Raw genomic sequence first — 20,591 nt, forward strand, 5'->3', positions numbered from 1 at the left:
CATTGTTTTGCGGTAAATCACAACACACACACATCAACACACAATACCCACTCACACACAAACACACACGCATATCACACACACACTTAATCCAAACATACACCCAGACACACACAGTCACTTGACAAGAAGATTTTCTTTTCTCCAAATTGATCTCTCAAAAAATCTTCAAATCTTATAAAAAATATAAAAATTACATTTTCATTATTAATTGTAGTAACCATTCGATGTTTAAAAAAAAAACAAATTTATCGAAAATACTGGTCGAAATTTCTAAGTTATTTTTATGTCATCTAAGGTACATACACTTTCTAAATTTGATTTTATAAAGGCGATCAGCCGAAGTTGCGTGAAAATTAATAGTACCATTCTACCCAGACACAGAGGCAAGAATCTAATTAGTTAAATGAAATACTCACAGCAACGTAGAACGCCTCGTGAATTGAAGACGTGTTTAAAACCGAAGAAACATTGAACCCATTACTTCTGTCCTCTAGTTTCGGCACGTACCACATCTTAAAGCCGTAATGCAGGAGTCTTACCCCAGGTAAGGCAGTTGTACAGCTCTTGTTTGTCAGGATTTTTCCCGGTACACATTCTAAAGTCCTACATTCACCCTAAAATTTTAAAACGCTTTTTAGAAAATATTATACAATGGAAAAAAATTGTAATGAAAAATATATTATAAAAACAATAACAGCAGCAATAACAACAACAACAACTACTACTATTGCTGCTGCAACTACTACTAATACTACTACTTATAATGATGATCCTAATAATGATTAAATATTAATGATGATGATAGTAATAATAATGATACTACTATTACTACTACTATTACTATTACTACTACTACTACTACTACTACTACTACTACTAATAATAATAATAATAATAATAATAATAATAATAATAATAATAATAATAATAAATTCACACAAGTTTAGTATGTATTAATCAAAGGCTTGCATTTACATGCAGAAGATAGGCACCAATTTATCATGGGGCTGCGAGTGGAGATATTGAGAGGAACGAGCTGGTGGGGCGTGTTAAAAATATATCTAAACAGACGCATTTGTTTCCTTAGTGTGCGTCAGGTATAGGCCTACATCCCAGCTAGGTGGACTCAGTTACGTCCTGTTAACCCGAACAACTCGAGACCTTTGTTCGAGTCTTCCATGTGTCGATTGTCACCAATACCTGTAACTTAGCCTGAGACTCATTTCATGTTGGGGGTTCCGTTGAATCATTTAACACTCTTTGGTTAAAACGACTACTAAATTCCAGCCTGTTTAATTTCTTTAAAAAAAAAAAAAAAAAAAAAACAAACAAAAAAAAAAACAATTAGGTTAAAAAATAAGGCTTTTCGATTTTAGTCTTACTTCTAAATCTGGCCACTCAGATACAGTACAGTTCTTTCTTCGATTGCGTTTTATCACATCACCATGCACCTCGGGCTCTGTGGACTGTCTTTTACCGAAGTTGACAAGTAAGGAAAATAAGGGAGGAGATTGATGACCTAACTTGATGAGACTACTGTTACAATGTTCATTTAAAGGGTAGCTGGGGAGAAAAATAAAAAATAAATTAGTTCTCACAAAAATATAAAATATCGACGCGATGATGTAGTTTTAAAAACAATGTTATGTAGAAGTTGGAAATTTAGAAATATTTTGCTCGTGAATTCATAGATATGTTTAAATGTAATAATTTGTTTTTAAAAAATTATTGTTTAAATATTCTAATAATTTTTTTTTTAACAATTAAAGCCCTTTTCAATCTTTGTTTACTTCTTTGTGTCTGTGATGTTAACACAAAGTCGAGTTATAGCTAAGATAACTTTTTACCGTGAATTAAATAACGTTCAACCTTATTTTGTCATACATTCTTATTGATGTCTGAAGTAGCTTTAGTCTAAAGAAAATGAAATGTTAACATAATTTCTTATAAACTTTAAAATACTTTATATGAAAAAATCAAACACGGCCCAAAAACCATGCATGCTAAATAATTAAATCCACTAAATATAAAAAAAAGAAAAAAAGCCCCCACCCCACCAACACACATAAAAACAAAAATAAAACTACTAAGTTCAGCTCTTACCCACAAAGTAATTTATAAGTTGGGTGTTTAAAAATATTCTCCACTATGCAGTCACTAGACTCAGCCGTCAGTTTCAACAGCTCCGTAAAACTCCGTGCCTTGTGGGCTCTTTTAAAATGCTTGCACCCAAAAGCAACATCCATGGTCTCCGCCTGCAAGAAAACGCTTTACTGCAATTATCCATTTTTAATTTGTGCAGTCGTGTTATAGATTGCGTTTCCGAAAACTAGACAGACTTATTAATTTTGCCCCAATTAAAGGAATGCTTTATTTACACAAAGAATGTATACACTATAATCTAAAATACGTAAAGTTCGGTTTAGTTTATGGAAAAAATGTTGAATAGGCCTACTTACATTTTCGACCATGTTACACTGTGCACAAAATTTATTTTTGTAAACAGCGTCTGTGTGGGTGTCGATCACATGAGTAACTAGCTCGAACGTAACGTTATCAGATGTGAAGTCACCTTCACACATTCTCCTAATATCCTGTTCTCCTTTGTAATCTAGACTACACGTTTTGATGAAAGAAAAGTGTATTAAAGATGTATCACATCCAAGTGGAGGAAAATATGTTTCGAATTTCTTCAAATCACGTATTGTATTTTCCGTAAAGTTGGTGTTTTCATTCAAATCTGTTTTGTTGAGTACTGATGAATTGATCCGAAGTTCCGCATGATTGAACAGCACACGTAAAGGACCAGGTATAGCGGTGTAAGAACCTGACACATCAGGACAACACAGGCCGGTGTCGACACACGTTGGATGACAGTAGCAAAACGGGCAGAGTTTTAACAGACAATCGAATTGAAACTCTGTGAAGGTAGTCACGACCTGACTCCCAGCACACCTCATCGGACATGTGTTCATGTCTCGAGCTTGGGGTGTTTTCGAGGTCTCTCGCCCCCAAAGATTCATCAGTGACCGCTTGGAATAACCGTTTGAAATATGCGTTCGGGGTCGTGTCGATTGATCGAATGGTTGGCCAAGCATTGATTGAGTGGTCGATATCAATGTCAAGTAAAATAAAGTTATATACATTTCGTTAATTTGATTGTATCGATTACTTAATAATGTTGAAATAGTTATTAAAAACGCTTTCCAGAAAATGTATATAATTTCAACATCTACAAAATTTCATCTAAGAAACAAAATCATTTAGGAAATGTTTTTTCGCCATTCTCCGTATTAATACATTTGTTACTACTCGATTGTGCTATTAAACTTTTTTTTACATTAAATACAATATTACATTGTGAAAAGTTTGCAACAAATCGAGACAATACTAATTGAGTGTTATAGTTATGTTCCCGTGTTCTGTAACAATAGTTTTCAACATTGTCTATTGAATGTTTCAAAACACTACACTACCTTAGGCTAGTAAATGAATCAATGTTGCTGCTTTTGAAGATAATTACCAAGGAAAATTACAAAAGAAATCATGAAGCAATAATGCAAAGTGTACAATAGATGAATGTTTCGAAATTTCAATTCAAAAAATAGGTTTAAGTTTCAATTTTGTTTATCAAGTACTATTTTCCTGCCTAAAGATACATTTGAAACAGGTAAGAAATTTTGTACTGATGAATGTTTTTTTATAGATCAAACGGTGTCTGGAAATACAAAACAAACTGCTTTAATTCTCAACACAGGAAGTAAAATTCAAACCCCCGAAAGTTCCATCTTCCTCGAAAGCTTCGGCGATTTATACATATTTGCAAAATTTCTTCTACTTTGTTTTAATTTGACCTAGGTTAAAAACTGGTCCAGCTACCTTAGTACCATTGCCCCCAGGGCTACATTGTCAGACATAATACAAGTAATGTTAAAGACAACTCACATTAATTCTAAAAACTTAATTCAACAGTACAAGAGTTGGTTATTGTTTATATTTAAACAAATCTCTTTACATTCTATTATTAATCGAGTCTTTAGACGTGTCCTCGTTTTTTGATAATGATGGCGGTTTACTACAATAGATTTGATTTGAATTTTATTGTAGCAACAGTACACACTATATATTTGTAATTAATCTCCTACTCTACATAATTTTTTAAGCTAAATCTATTATTTAAATGGATGACAGTATGAAAAGAAAAGCTGCTGCGTAGCTACAAAGGCACGATTTTGTTAAACAGTGTAATAGATACCATTTAATTTTTTTTGTAAACGTCGTTGTTTTGTTAGAAGCTTTTTACTATAATTAATGTGTCTGGTCACTCTGTCATAAAAATATATTTTCAAGGAATATTCGGAAATGTAATAAATAGTGATAGTGAAAAAGAATAATATAACGAGGTGTAAACATCTTTTATTGAAACTAAATCTGACCTAAGCCTACCTAATATTTTATCTAAATTTTTACCAAGCTAAATCTAAAGAAAGACATATCTCGCTTTCCAGTTATATCACCCTCCAATTACTCCGAGGTTAATTACCCCCTGTATATTACCCAACTCCAATTTTCAGAAGCTGGAGTTGGACATGACTTCTCACGTTGATTTATATTCCCCTTTCTTCATCACAACGCTATATTTGCTGTTTATTGATGTGTGGTAACGATACATGTCGTGTAATCTTGGTTGGCTCCAGGTTTGAACGCGTTGATTAAAGAACAAAAAGCGTTGCAACTTCTTTAATCTAAAATGAGAGTCCCTTTTCTGTAGAGTATTGGCTTGATGTCACGTTTGTTTTTATTTTCAAGTTCATTTTCTGACTTGACAATTTGTTTGCCGAGCTGATCTCGTTTGGGACTCACACATCCAGACCCAAAATACTTTACTTAGTACCAGCATCTACGTTATAGATTGGTAAGAGAAAACTAAGTTAGCATTGCTTCTGAAAATACATTTTTTTGCATCTTCAAATAGAGCAATTTCCCCAGATAGTGATAATTTCTCAGAAATTTCGTGGAAACTTCATCAAACAGCAAAAGAAAATTGTATCAAGACTAATTACTCTATGGTTTTAGCATAGTACATGACTTTGTGAAAGAGAAAACTGGGACTACTTGAGAGGGATAGCACACAAGAGTCGATTGACAATTTATGTTGATATTCGTTTACAGACAGACATTGAATAAAATATAATTCCAGAATTATTATTGTTTAATTATTATTTCTTTTATTGTTTTTTTAATTATTCTTTCCCATTTTATTTTTGTAGTATGTAACAGGCGTTTGATTATGGTTTTTGTCTATGGTGGCTAATTGTCAGATGGGTAATTAAACTGGATGACGGGCGAAAAGGAACTAAGGTTAACTGACAGGAGAACGAGAATACCTTAGACTCACTAATTCAACATTTGAATCTCTGGAAATCTTTCTGCTGTATAACTATTATCTTAATCGGTCCTTTCAATTCTACTAAATAGAATTTTATTGAATACAGAATGATAATAACCGAATTACCTGTTTGTTTAATACTGCTCTATGTAAACTCCGTTCCCTAACACATAAAGTAGCTAATCTCTAAACCATATCATTATATCATACATGCATGTGCATATATACCTTTCAAAATTATTATATCCATGTTGCTTTCACTTAATGCCATTGGTACCTAACGTTGTATGAACGGAAAATACAGTTTAAAAACATATTTTATGCCACTATATTGAAAAAATGCCATTTGGATAGACTTCTTTTAAGAAGAGACAATTTATTTTCCTAGTAAACACAGTTACTAACGTGATTCAGACTATTCCAGGTAGGTCAATAATAATAGACAAATCGTATAGAGACAGTACAAAATAATCTTGTAAAATAGATGTATTAGAATTGAGGCTCATTAATATATATTAAAATAGTCAAAGATTCAAATATGTAATTTAAATATGTAATGTTTTAACTTTGTAAATATCTATATTTTGATTCGATGGTTCAATTAAAAACCTGTTGGAACACCAACATTTTCTCCAATTATCACTCTCACATATCCTGTGAGGTTGTCGGGTAGCATAGCGTTCATTCACAGACATTTAGACATACAGTATAGCGTTCATTTAAAGACATTCAGACATACAGAAGCGTTTTTAAACTTAGACGATTAATATAAATTTTAATCAGTTCAGGATAAATACATCCAATACTCATTTTATTTTTACCATTACACCCATTACAATACATTTTTATAACAAAGCATACATAATATATAAGTTTTTAAACATGAAGAAAATTTTGTAAACACATCACACGGTTTATAAGATATAAATGATACAACAGTTTCTTATTTATAAATCGAGTTTTTCATTTTACATATAGGACAGTCATGTCCTACATATAGTTTCTAAACGTGTATGTGTCCAACCATTGTGAGCTCGTGTTTAAGATAGGTCCAGGTTCGTCGATGATTGTCCTCGTTGAGCGTCTTCCATGAATAATTTGAGAACTCTTTTATTACAGACATACGAAATAAAAATAAACACGCCCTGTAAGCCATTCAATAGGATTGAAATAATTCTGAAAAAAAAAAGAAATATATTGTTGAAAAAGTATTATCTCTTAAGTATATACAACAACACATTCTTCTTCTTCGTTCTTAATTTTATGGCAGTAACGGATCCCTTCCAACACAATAAAGAAAACGTGTTAACTGGTTATGCGCCATTGAGGCCATTGACTCCGATATCAGCCTGCTTTTCTTTTTGGATTTGCATTATTTAGCAAGATTTCAAGTTCACCTTAAAGCTGAAACGTCCAAAGCTTCAGCGAGAATGGCGAAGGTCCAGAAAGCTCCAGTCAAGGTCGATAACTTGGCGTAGATAAAAAGGTCTTCAAGCAGGTCAGTGTTGGTGCACACGGACGACTGACGCTGACGGACCGTTTGTATCTTGGTCACCGTGATGATAAAAAACGTCAGGTCAAGGGTTATGATGGCGGCCATAGGTCCAATCATAGAGATTTCTAGGAGAGAGAAACGTGTATTCGAAATATGCCTTAAAGAAGACATTATCAAAACAATCTAATCTAAAGAAATGTAATGAATTTGTGACAAGTAAAAAAGAAAGCTTTGTGATTTCGGGTGGGCAAGATAAGAGGCAAAGTTTCTTTCAGACATATTTCTGCGGGGAAAGGGAAATGAAACTTTCGAAGAGATGCCTGAAAGAAAATATGGTTAGATGTATTTACGGTAGTGATAATTATTAAACACTGTCTAAGACATTCTTAATGAATGCCCATCCATTCTGGTGTAACTATAATGCGCCCTATTGCATTGATATTTCTTCTACAATCTGGTAATTTAAAAATAAATTCTTAACTGGAATATATAGTATGTGCATTTTATTGGTCTATTGTAAAGACTTATTGGTGCATGCTTTGCTTCTAGAAGCCAAAGCCTTTTTTCTTAACTAATACATTTTTTTTCAAGACGGTGCGATCGGTTGATAGAACGTATGAAAATCTCTCGAGTTCATCTCTGACTCGAGTATGTAGTACGTCACTAAGTCCACCCAGCTCTGATGGGTACCTGACTGATGTTAATGAAAGTATATAGTATATGGATATAGTGCTGACCACACTTTCACTTCTTGTGCTGTGGTCGAGTAACAGATGAACTCAATTTCAACTGTTTAGGCCCGAAAAGGGCCTTCACTATCGTAATAATTAGTTAACGAGTGCATTCTTAAGTCATGCAGTCTTTTACTAGCTAAGACTAGTTGTAGTCATACCTATCAAGAATGTGTTGTTTAAATAACAACTCCCATCTCCGTATCCTGTATGAACACCTCCAGACACAATCAGATGTGTCGACACAACTGTCGAGCAGATTGTCACAGGTAAGGAGATAGAGACGAAGAAGGACTTTAAAATGTGGAACTTGAGTTCCCGCGGTGTTTGGGGGAGATGAGGCGTATTAGACGTGAAGGCTTTGAACATTTGATAACTACAGATCAGAGTCCATGTAAACATCCACAGCCACAAAAAGTGGGTTGTTATGCCGATGGTTGTACAGAATATACTCGGACTTTCTCTATACGAAAATCAAATATATTTTAATCTTTGAATTTAATGTGAATAGAAAAATAATTTTATATTGATTAAATTAATTATCAATTTTACGTTATGGTGTTTAATAAAAATAATTTAGTGAAAAAATATTTAAAAATCAAAATTTAAAAAATAATGTTACTTACATATGTGTGCTCACAATCAATGAGCACTGAGCTAAGAAAATACTTCCGGAAAGCATAACTTTGTTTTTACCAGCTTTCGTTCCCAAAACAGGAAACTTGATGTATGTTATGATAGTTATCAGCAGACAAACCATGGACGCCCCCAGACAAGACAATGTAAGTTTATACTCGATGTTTTCCATCAGGGTCAGCATCGCGAACTTTTTTACTTGAAGATCGGATTGTTGTTGTAGAAGAGTGTCCAAAATTTCACGACAAACGTGTAGCACATCATCACTCCCTATGTCCACTTTGTTGAGATCTGAGTAGTCTGATATTTGTAGTGTGGTCACTTTCAGGTTTAGGGTTATAACAACGCGGGGAGGGACAACTTCATCATCTATGTCTATACTGTACTCCGATTGGTTGAACGTTATGTATGGACAAAACATAATATTGGACAGTTTTAGAAAAGGATTCTGATGTATAGTATCTTCTAAATATCCTTTGGTTGCTACCATGGCATCAAAATCAAGGGCACCTAGTTTAACTGTTTTAGTTTTTGTGGTAAAAACTTTTGTGTTAGTAATTTTTTTACGAAACAGATCGAATTTTAAGTCTCCAATTACTGGTAGTTTACTATACAATATCCCTCCAAACTCTTTTTTTGTTGAGATTTCGGCTAACGAATCCTGTGTTATTTTTTCAAAATCGTCCCTTTCAAGTTTTAACTTAGAGACCAACTCGCCAACCACAAAGAAAATAGGCAAAAAGCGTGGTGCAGTAGAATAGTAATTTGATTTAACTTCTTTTGTGGTGGTGAAGGAGGTTATATTACATGAGCACCTGGCGGTCACATTTGATAATTTATCGGTAATCTGTCATATAAATAAAAAGAAATTACAAAATATTTCTTTAAATATTTAAATGTAAAAAAATATATAAATAAAAAATAGAAATAAATAAAATAAAAATAAATCAAAAATGTAAAAAAAAAAAAAGTGAAAAAACGAAGAAAAAAAAAGAAGGAAAAAAAATGTAACGGATTAAATAAAAAAAAATGAAAAAATGAAAAAAAAAAGAAAAAAAAGAAGAAAAACCCAGAAAAATGAATATAAAATGAATAAAATGAATAAAATGAATAAAATGAATAAAATGAATAAAATGAATAAAATGAATAAAATGAATAAAATGAATAAAATGAATAAAATGAATAAAATGAATAAAATGAATAAAATGAATAAAATGAATAAAATGAATAAATTGAATGAAATGAATAAGATTAATCAAATTAATAAAATTAATAAAATTAATCAAATTAATAAAATTAATAAAATTAATAAAATTAATAAATTTAATGAAATGAATAAAATGAATAAATGAATAAACGAATAAAACAATAAACGAATAAATGAATAAACTCCGCGTATATTTTTACAACCTATACTCGACATACCAACAGTGTGTGATATACATTCAAAACAACTACAATAGCAAAATGGTAGTTAACTAACCGCTGCGTAAAATTCCTCTGTAACTGTCAAAGAGAGCGACAAGCGAGAAATAGTTGTGTTCCATATTTTCGGCACGTACCACATCTTAAAGCCGTAATGCAGGAGTCTTACCCCAGGTAAGGCAGTTATACAGCTTTTATTTGTCAGGGTTTTTCCAGGTACACACTCTAAAGTCGTACATTCACCCTAGAATTATATAATTATATATATATATATATATATATATATATATATATATATATATATATATATATATATATATATATATAAGCAGCTAGGTAGTGTGTCAGTCTGTCCTTCTCTTTCCTTCCTCTATAAATCTTAGTCTTTGTTTTATAAGCTATGGGTTGTGGTCTTTTTCTGATTGAAATTTCATAATTTTATATACATACATATATATATATATATATATATATATATATATATATATATATATATATATATATATATATATATATAATTTACTTTATCAATTTTCGGTTTCTATACTATATTGATGTTCGTATCCCAGTATCTGAGGTCACCAATATCTTGTGTGTACTTGACTAACGTTAGGGAAATCAAAGGCTTCTGGGCATATTGCTGATCATTCTACTCATGTATATGCCGAAGTTAGTCAAATAAACAGGTGAGTTCTACTTTATCTTGGACCTTGGTTAATCCAAACCTGCCATATTCAAAATATCAAAAAATCTACGTTGAGAATATCTTTACTGAATGTTAGTTAATGAACCTCTATATCTCGAGCAAAGTACGACTTTTTATGTCACATTTAATACAATTGCTGCATACTTTAAAATCTGTCCATTCCAAGTCCGAGCAGTTACTGGTTCGATTGTGCTTAACCACACGACCTTGTAGCGTTGACTCCGTAGGCTGTCTTCTACCGAAGTTGATAAGAAATGAAAACATGGGAGGGACGTGATTATGTAAATGTATTAGCCTGCTATCACAACTGCTAGTTAGAGGGTACCTGAGGAGCAAATGAATTTATTTAAAAAAAACACGTTTAAGCGTTAAAAGAAAGATTAGTCTAAGGATATTCGATTTGTATTTAAAGAAGGCAAGGCGTTGCTTAACTGCTTCTTCTTCGTTCTTAATTGTTAATCTTGGAAGGGATTTCCTCCAACGCAATTAAGTAATCACGTGTCAACAAGTTATGCGCCATTGAGGCCATTGACTCCGATTTCAGCCTGCTTTTTTTATTGGGTTTACCCCCATATCCTTTGTCCAACCAAGAACAAACTACAAGGCAGGAGTTGTTTGATTTTAGTGTGATCTCTCCTTGAAGAGTTTCTGTCCCTATTTCTTCGAACTTGAGACTTTTCGGTTTAGCAACCATGAGCTTTACCGACTCGACCACGTAGAACTCATACCTGATTTCTTATTAATCATGATTTTTATTCCTTTCTTTCATAATGGTATGTGATAACTATTTATTTACGTTTTGTTTTATTTGGATTTTTTTTCCTAAAGAAATGTGTCGATGTTGATGTTAAGTATTCTTTGAAATAATAAATTAGACATAAATCTACTGTCAAAATAGAAAAATTATTATTGAAATGAACTAAAAGGGGCGTCGTGGTTCAAATTTTCTTCGAATATTTTATTTTAAACCTCTGATAATTTAATGAAATTTAATTAAAAATAATCTCATAATATAATCTATCTTTATATATACATATAATTCTCTTCATTGACGCCACGACGCAACAAGCCGACTATCTAACCCTAGACCACCTCCTCCCTCGCTCTCCAGTCTGGTGAGCTGCAGTTAATGCCCCATGTTTACAATCGTAGAGCCGGGTCGAATTAGTGACGGCAATTTAGAGCAGATGATTCAATTTTAAACGATTTAAAACTGATGGGAGGTGGTAACAAGTTCTGCTTGATCTTTTTAATGTCGTCTGTAAACTGTCGTCACGGCTGCTTACACGGGAAGGGGGGGGGGGGGGGGGCTATTGATAGAAAGTGAAGGTGAGGATAATAGTCCTTCACAAGCTACTTATAGTGTTTTAAAGCATAATATTTTCAGTCGCAGAATTGGTAGTGTCTAATTAACAAATTATGAATGACTGAAAAATAGAAAATAAAACAATTAAATAGCGGCATATGCTACGTCGCGGATCAGCTCGTAATAATAATAACAATAAAACACTTACCCACAAAGTAGTGTCTGGGTTACATTTTTTGTCTTATGTTGCACGTAACAATCAGTCGACTGAGTGGCCAGTTGCAAGAGCTCCATGTAATTACGGGCCTTGTGGGCACGTTTATAGTGTATGCATTCTATAGAGACAGTCAGAGGTTCAACCTGAAATCAGTGTTTATATCAGATTTTCTTTCTCTTGGGTTGGGGGGGGGGGGGGCGACTTGAAAATTAGGGGGGGGGGCTGACTAAGTTATCTGGGTGAAGTGGGGGGGGGGGGTAGACACTGGTAAAAGTATATCTTTTCTTTCTAAATTATATTTTGCCCGAGGAGGTAGGATGGAAGAGAAAAGCACAGGTGCAGATGCTCCAGTGACCCCCCACCCCACACACACTCTAGCAGGTGACTTAAAAACCGCTATTAAATGTCTTGCTGGCAACTGTTGTTGCTCCTTCGGTTTATCTAACTATGTTGCACACATTTCTAAAATAAAATTGTTATGAATCTAGTTAGTTTTAGTTAAGTAGATATGATGCAATTTTATATTTAGAGTTTATGCTTATCGTAATAGTCATTACCGTATTCATTCCAAATGTAAATTTTTCCAAGTAATTTCAACACAGCAAAACAAAAAAAAATACACAATTCTGTCAAGTGTGAAATTGCAAGTACAAAAGCAATTTAAATAATTATTTATACATTTTTATATGTTAAAAGATAAAGTAAATTTATTTTCCAGTTATATCAAGGCAACTGTAATAATAATCTTAGATATGTTAAGCTTATTATTTATTATTTGGAACTTATAAATGGGGGCGATTTTTACAAATATCTTATTTTTTACATATTGGTTACGAGCAAGATGTGCTAATTCTGACGTGGATGTTTTTTTATAATTAAAACATTGCAATAAAAGCTTACATCTTCGACCATGTTACACTGTGCACAACATTTATTTTTGTAAACAGCGTCTGTGTGAGTATCGATCACATGAGTAACTAGCTCGAACGTAACGTTATCAGATGTGAAGTCCGCTTCACACATTCTCCTAATGTCCTGTTCTCCCTTGTAATCTAGACTACACGTTTTGATGAAAGAAAAGTGTATTAAGGATGTATCACATCCAAGTGGAGGAAAATATGTTTCGAATTTCTTCAAATCACGTATTATATTTTCTGTAAAGTTTGTGTTTTCATTAAAATCTGTTTTGTTGAGTACTGATGAATTGATCCGAAGTTCCGCATGATTGAACAGCACACGTAAAGGACCAGATATAGCGGTGTAAGAACCTGACACTTCAGGACAACACAGGCCGGTGTCGACACACTTTGGATGACAGTAGCAAAACGGGCAGAGTTTTAACAGACAATCGAATTGAAAATTGGTGAAGGTAGTCACGACCTGACTCCCCGCACACCTCATCGGACATGTGTTCATGTCTCGAGCTTGGGGTGTTTTCGAGGTCTCTCGCCCCCAAAGATTCATCGGTGATTTCTCGGAATATCCTGTGAGGTTCGTCGACTTAAATGGCTGAGAAATGTATGTGCGTGTTGAATCGTTGAACACTTGTCCCAGCGTTGTGCAGCGAGTAGATTTTAATATAATGTAAAATAATGTTGCGTAGATTATATCAATTTTACAGCGAGGTTTCGTTAACGACAATGCCATTATTTATTGGATGAATGCGCTTTTCTTTAGATAACTATACAATTTTAATGTCCAAATGATACACTGACCTAGGACAAGATTATTATAAAGATAAAAAAATGTAATTCCTGATATTAAGAAAAAATATTTGTCAAATATAGTTTAATGTTTAAATGCAAAGAGAAATGCACACGTTATTTTCTATTTTCGTTGTATAAGATCTAATGCTATGAAAATTTATTTTCAACATCGTTTTCGAGTAAAAAGAAAAAAAAACTTAAAATACAAAAAGGCGATTTTTAAAAAAACCATCAAGAATTATGTTGATTGTCCATGAAACCAAAATGGAATCCGTAATTTTGTAATATTTCAATTAAAAAAAAAACCTGAGGTTTTTTTTAAACATTACGTGAGAAGAAAAGCAAAAATTCAATTAGAAATGTAATGTCTAGATCATTATGGGCCTATAATATAATCCCCAATACATTTTTTAACGTTTCAGTAGCAGCTACTGAATATCTTTCTATTTTACTATCCATTACATAAATGATTCACGAATTCTTAAAGCTTATAAAATCCATACTACCTACGTTTTTCTGAGCATTGCCTCTTAAAATTCAACATTAACGTAAAGACTAAAGGTTTGCCAGAAAATCTATACGTTAATAATAATAATTTATTATATTTAATAGCACTGAGCTTAATTTTAATTAAACTGTACGCTGAAACCGAAAAGCTAGAATTTAACAAGATATTTTATTTTTTATTATTAATTTTTCTTCGATGCTACATACACATTGTAAGAAACGCAATAGAATAAAAAGATAAAATGGGTGAAAATATCATAGCAATTTAAAAAGCAATAAAGAAAAGAAAGAATATTAAAGCTGATTTGATTTGATGCAAAATAAATTTACAAAACAATTAACTTAAAATTACATAAGCACAAGTTTTTAATATCTGTTAAAAAAACTATTCTTTAGTTTCAAAATGTGTATTCAATTAAATTTTTTTATGCTAACTACAAAACATTTAGTGATATTTTTTACTAAAATATTTTCTGCAATTTTTTTTCTAGAAATAAAAATTAATAGATACGGAGATTTAAAAAAATGAAAAATAAAAAGAGACTAAAAAAATCCCTATTTCACAATATTGCAAGAAAAAAAGAAAAAATCCGTATTGAAACAACAAATGTTGATTCTGTTTCATTTCATTTTACTGAATCTGCGTGATCTTTTTATTGCCCAATAGTTATAGTCTTACTAATAAATAATGCATGACGCATTGTAACGAACTAACAAACAAAATCTTTATTTTTAAAACTTTTAGGTTCGTGGGCGTCTCTTATCAAAGGAAACAGTGGGCGCAAACAGTAAATAATTATTGGTTTTAAAAAACATTTTTTTCATATACTTTATATGTGTTTCATTTACTATTTAATATATATATATATATATATATATATATATATATATATATATATATATATATATATATATATATATATATATATTTATATATATATATATATATAGGTGTGTGCGTGTGTTGTTAAATGTTATTTTTCATTTGAAAAGATTGTAATACTAGCAGTGTGTCAAGGAGAACATATATGTTTTAGATAGCCTAAGCGTACTAAGTGTAAGAAAATGTAAACCGAGATTAATTTAGTTTATCAGTGCTGTTTGTTATTTTATTTTTATTTATTAAATTGCGGCAACTTAAAAATTCAATTGATTGAAAAGATGGGTCTACGACAAATTCCCGAAAGACACTTGCCCGAATGCCGTTTGCCCGAAGGCCGATTTCTCGAATGGACACTTGCCCGAATGCGACAAATGCCCGAATGGACATTTGCCCGAATGCGACAAACGTCCGAATGGACACTTGCTCGAATGCGACAAATGCCCGATTGGACACTTGCCCGAATGCGACAAATGCCCGAATGCCATTTGCCCGAAGGCCGTTTGCCCGAAAAATGTTAACATTTTATTTTACCAAATAATCATTCGGGGGGGGGGGGGGGGGGGGGCGGTAAAAATTTTTCTCCGAAGAGATGCCTGGAAGAAACTCTGCTAAAAACCCATCCTAGCTATAGTTATTTTGTGGGGCCTGGCCGTATCGTCCACAACATAAAGGAGCCGCCTTTGTATGTAACGAATTGGGGATAACAAATCTATTTTTCTGGTCTTGTTTTTATGCCTGCAAACTCGGTTCAATAACAATGTAGTGTTAAGTCATAAAATATAGCCTATTCATTTCATTTGAAAGGTTTTTAGCTGAAGAATAATTATCTAGTAATTTATGCTTAACTATCTCCTCTGGGCCTAATTGATGATCTCGTTTTGTATTAAGTAAAAAATAGTTTTCTCTCGATGAAATGATGAAATATTTATTGGAATTCTTCTTTTTGTTTTCTTGAAACAATGTGGTTTTGTTATTCCAAATATTTCGAAAACACGTACATGAAAATAAATATTTAGCTTTTGTGATTAAAACTAATAAAACTAAGAAGTCAAACAAAAATACAATTGTAGGCCGACATTAAAGGAAAAAAAAAACAATAAATGAAACAAACAAAGACACAAAACAACAAAGACAATAGCGAAGCAATAAAAAACGATTTAACATTGAAAACATTTTTGTGGTACAGAATTCCTTTTATTCGCCTTAATGTGACGTCCATATATGACGTCACACGACTAGATGGGGATTTTTAGAAATGTTGTGCCGGAACTGTGAACCAGGGAGGAGTGAGGGTTAATGAAATGTGACAATTATTTTTTTGTATTTAGAGGGTTAATATAACGAGAAATTTTTTAAATTTTATTTTGAGGGTTAACGGCGTGACGCAGCATTTATTTCATATGAATCATATTACAGGGTTAATTAAATGGGACGCAAGTTTAATTTGATGTTTTGCAAACAAAATTCACAAAAACCAGTTTTTTTCCCGTCAGAATTGAGTTTTTTTTTAGATGAGCAGAACCGTATGTCTCTCATGTATTCTCATTTTTTGAAACGTGAAATGAGGTCGAATTCTTAGGCCTACTTAAACAATAACGATAAAATATTTCTAGAAAATATGTCAAAAAAAAAAAAAAAATAAGAAAGAATAAAGAAAAAAACACCTACTAAACCAACAATTAAATTATCCAATTTCTGAGCTTCCTCTCTGTACTTAGTACATCATCCTTAACCGTTTTTTAATGTACACCCCAAAATCATGCAAACCTTGCTGTCTATGTACACAATAATATCTTCTTCCTGATATCACAAAATAAATGATCTAAATATTTAAATCTAGGTAATCTATATATATTAATTAAATGCAACCTTTTTATAAGCTGTATACATTTTTTTTACTACAATTTTGTTACAAAAATGATTGTTATAATGGTTGCCATGTTATTAGTTAATAAATTGTACAGTTTATTCCTGTTTTGTAAATTTTTTATTTTTTGGAAAAAAATGTCCTACATTTATGACGGTACAAATATATATTTGGACCATTAAAAATCAACCAAACTAAATTTCTTTCGACCTAAGTGTGCCAAAAGCAATATAATAAAACATTGTTTAAGAAAAAAAATTCATAAAAAACGTTTTAATAACAAGCTTTTATGTAATGATGCACTAAAAAGTAGAAAATAAATTATAGACTACTATTTAAATAACTATAAAGAAAAGCGTGGGTCACTTTAGTATCTATTGGATACCTTTACTAATGTTAAGGAAGACACCCACGCTTTTCTTTATAGTTATTTAAATAGTAGTCTATAATTTATTTTCTACTTTTTAGTGCATCATTACATAAAAGCTTGTTATTAAAACGTTTTTTATGAATTTTTTTTCAGTACTTTACATGTTTTATCTACAATAGAGTTACATGACTAAAAACCATTGCGCGCCTACTGAATATCACGTTCAGTAGGCGCGCAATGGTTTTTGAACGCAGCCATTACGTGGTCGTGATGGCGCAGCTATTGATGACGCGTGTGGTGTGGTTGGCTAGACATGCCTACTAATTCGGTCCAAATTTTAATTAATTCATAAAAAATCAATTAGGCATCCAATTAAGTCAAATTTAGTTTCAGATTGCATTGTCTTCATGTCTTGACCCACGTGCCAACTGTGAATCGTGTCGATCAAGTAGAACTGTCCGAATTTTCACTCCTGCGTTTCCGTCTAGACAGACAGACCGACGAGGAAGTGAGTTAAATAAAAGCTTGTAAAAAGTCATTCAGAACTTAATTCTGTAAATGAAGGGTTAAAGCTAGTAGAAAGTTAACAGATAACATTGTGCAATGAAGTAAAGATCAGTAACTTTGTCATTCACTATACAATGTTTACTTGTGTAAAGTAACTGTACACAGCAAAAAGAAAAGCAAAACAAGATTTTGTTATATTGGTTCATTTTATTATAAATATAATTTCAGTTTTTTTTCTCACACACCCAACAAAAGAATTCCTCTCAGCTACATCTCCAAATCTAGCATAGTAAAAAAATGTTGAGTCATAGATCAAGTATAAATAATCGGCAAATTATGTATTGTGATTGCATGTATATTGTTGAAATCACGGGGGAGTGAATGTATTCTTATAATCTGCATGGGGTGTTCAAATAATAGGACAAAATTGTCACAAAAAAAATACTATTTATGCAGCATTCAAGTAATAGTCAAATTATGTAGAGATAAAATAATAAGAGGATTGGGATAATGATAAAATATGTATTATGATAATACGCAACAAGCATTAAAAATAAAACAAATAGGTTTTGTAATAATTTAGCTAGGTACATGCAAAAAATATAAACTAAATGGAGAAAAACCATAAACTATCAAGTATAGATAGTTTTTCTTTTATGTAGTTATAAGAAACAAATATTAGTAAAGAAAAAAAAACTTAGTGCTTAATTACTTCATGCACAAAAATACTTCATTACTAAGTAATGATGAAAAAAAAGGATTTAAAGATTAATTAACTACAAATAATCAGCATCTGACTTTTTTTTTAATTTATGGAAATTTTTTTTCTTTAACCATCTATAATCAGAATTTAAAAAATCTATTTTATCATGAAACTAGCATTTGGAAGCAAAAAACTTTATAATAAAACATTAATATGAGCAGGGATAAAAAAAGCTATTGAAAAAAGCATGAGCAGAGAAAAGCTGTATAGAGTTTAAATAAATAATTCAAGGGAATGCATTTGTAATACACATTTTGTAGCAAAAACCCACAATTCTTAATATAGTAATTTCAAATACTATATTGCAACAAAAAAAAAAAACCCAGCATTTCTGTACAGTTGCAACATATTGCACAAAATAAAGATATGCAATTTCACCAAGGAATGCAAAACTTTTATTTTAACAAAAAAATAATTCTGTTTATAAAAACTAATTTGGCATTGGTCAAGAATTTGTTTAAAGCAGGTATTAAAAAAAAGCAACAATCATACAAAACAGTTAAAAACTGGCATACAAGATAGAAATCTATGATTGTTAAGCAAAACAGAAAATACAGACATTATACAAAACAAACACAAACAGTCATAATAAATAAGAATAAGACAATCATACAAAATAGACAAAAACAGTCATACTAAAGAGGCTTAAGACAAATTCTAGTAAATATATATTTTAAAAGCCAAGTTACTTTGGTGAATTGGTGCTAAAAAGTCACAACTACATCGTCAGTACATTAACAATTAAATATTTTTTCTATAATGTAGAAAAATTAAAAAAAATAATTCTGCTTTTATAAGACTTTTACAATTTTTAGTAACTAAAATGTTGATTAGTACCTAAAAACGCAAACTTTTTAAAGATATACCTTATAATAATCAGCAAAACATAAAGATGGCAGTGACAGCTTTGTTTTAAAACTCAGCATAACTAGACAAAACATCTATTAAAAAATCAGAAGGTATTGAAACCTTTTTTGTACTACATGTAATCTCACCCGTCCACCTCAATCCCTTTAAATAAAACATTTGACATAAAAAAACACTTACTTTATTTTTATTGGCACACAATTTATTATGACAAAACTATCAATTTTTTTCAATAGTAAGATAACATTAATAAAAATTGTCATGCATTTTTTTTTACACGGGAATGTGTTATAAACAAAAAAAAATTTTCATTCACTGTAAACATTCACACATCACAGTACCACATCTACATTACTCAACACATAAGCCAATTCACCTATGTGTTTTTATAACGCACCTCACTCTCTCACAACTATATCACTCAAAGCATAAACCCATTCCCACGTGAGTTTTACAAATATTCACAAGTAGCTGACATACCTAAACATTTTATGCCAGTTAAGCTTTGTAAGTTTGTAGTGATCTAGTCCAGTGTTTCTTTCAGCGCACCCAGCAAATTGCAACGAAAATAGAAATAACAAAACATTGTAACGGAATTTTTAGTAGAAGTAAAAAAAAAAGCCCACTAATTATGCAACTCTATGGAAGAAAATACTCTCTGTACATTCAATTTTATTTTTGTGGGAAAAATTCTTGCAACAACAACAAATAAATATAACTACAACTTCAAAATCAATACAACTTAATCAAAATATAGAAAAAGAAAGCTAGGGCTATTAAAATCTTTAATTTTTTAAATTCAAAGTGTAAGTGTAAGAAAGAAATCTCATTAGTTTTATCACCCACAATTAATTACAAAAAAAAAAACAACTCATTAATTTAAAAAAAAAATCACACCATAAAAATAATTAATCCATAAAAATAATAATCACACTATAAAATAATCACACCAAAAACAAAAAGAAATCACAGATTTCAGCTACATGGCAGGGCCAACTATGTGCAACAAAATTTTTTGTTTAAACATCATAAATGTGACAACAGCACATACAGTCAACACGTTTTTTAAAAACATCATAAACTTGATTCACATCAAGAAAACACAGTCAACACAATTTTTTTTAGAACATGATACACAAACTACTGCATACAGATACAGTCAACACATTTTTTTAAAAACATCATAAACTTGATTCACATCAACAAAACACAG

Source organism: Physella acuta, unplaced genomic scaffold, assembly GCF_028476545.2.
Source record: "Physella acuta isolate Inbredline_101_S28 unplaced genomic scaffold, ASM2847654v3 ptg001747l, whole genome shotgun sequence".
In the NCBI taxonomy this organism is placed as follows: domain Eukaryota; kingdom Metazoa; phylum Mollusca; class Gastropoda; family Physidae; genus Physella; species Physella acuta.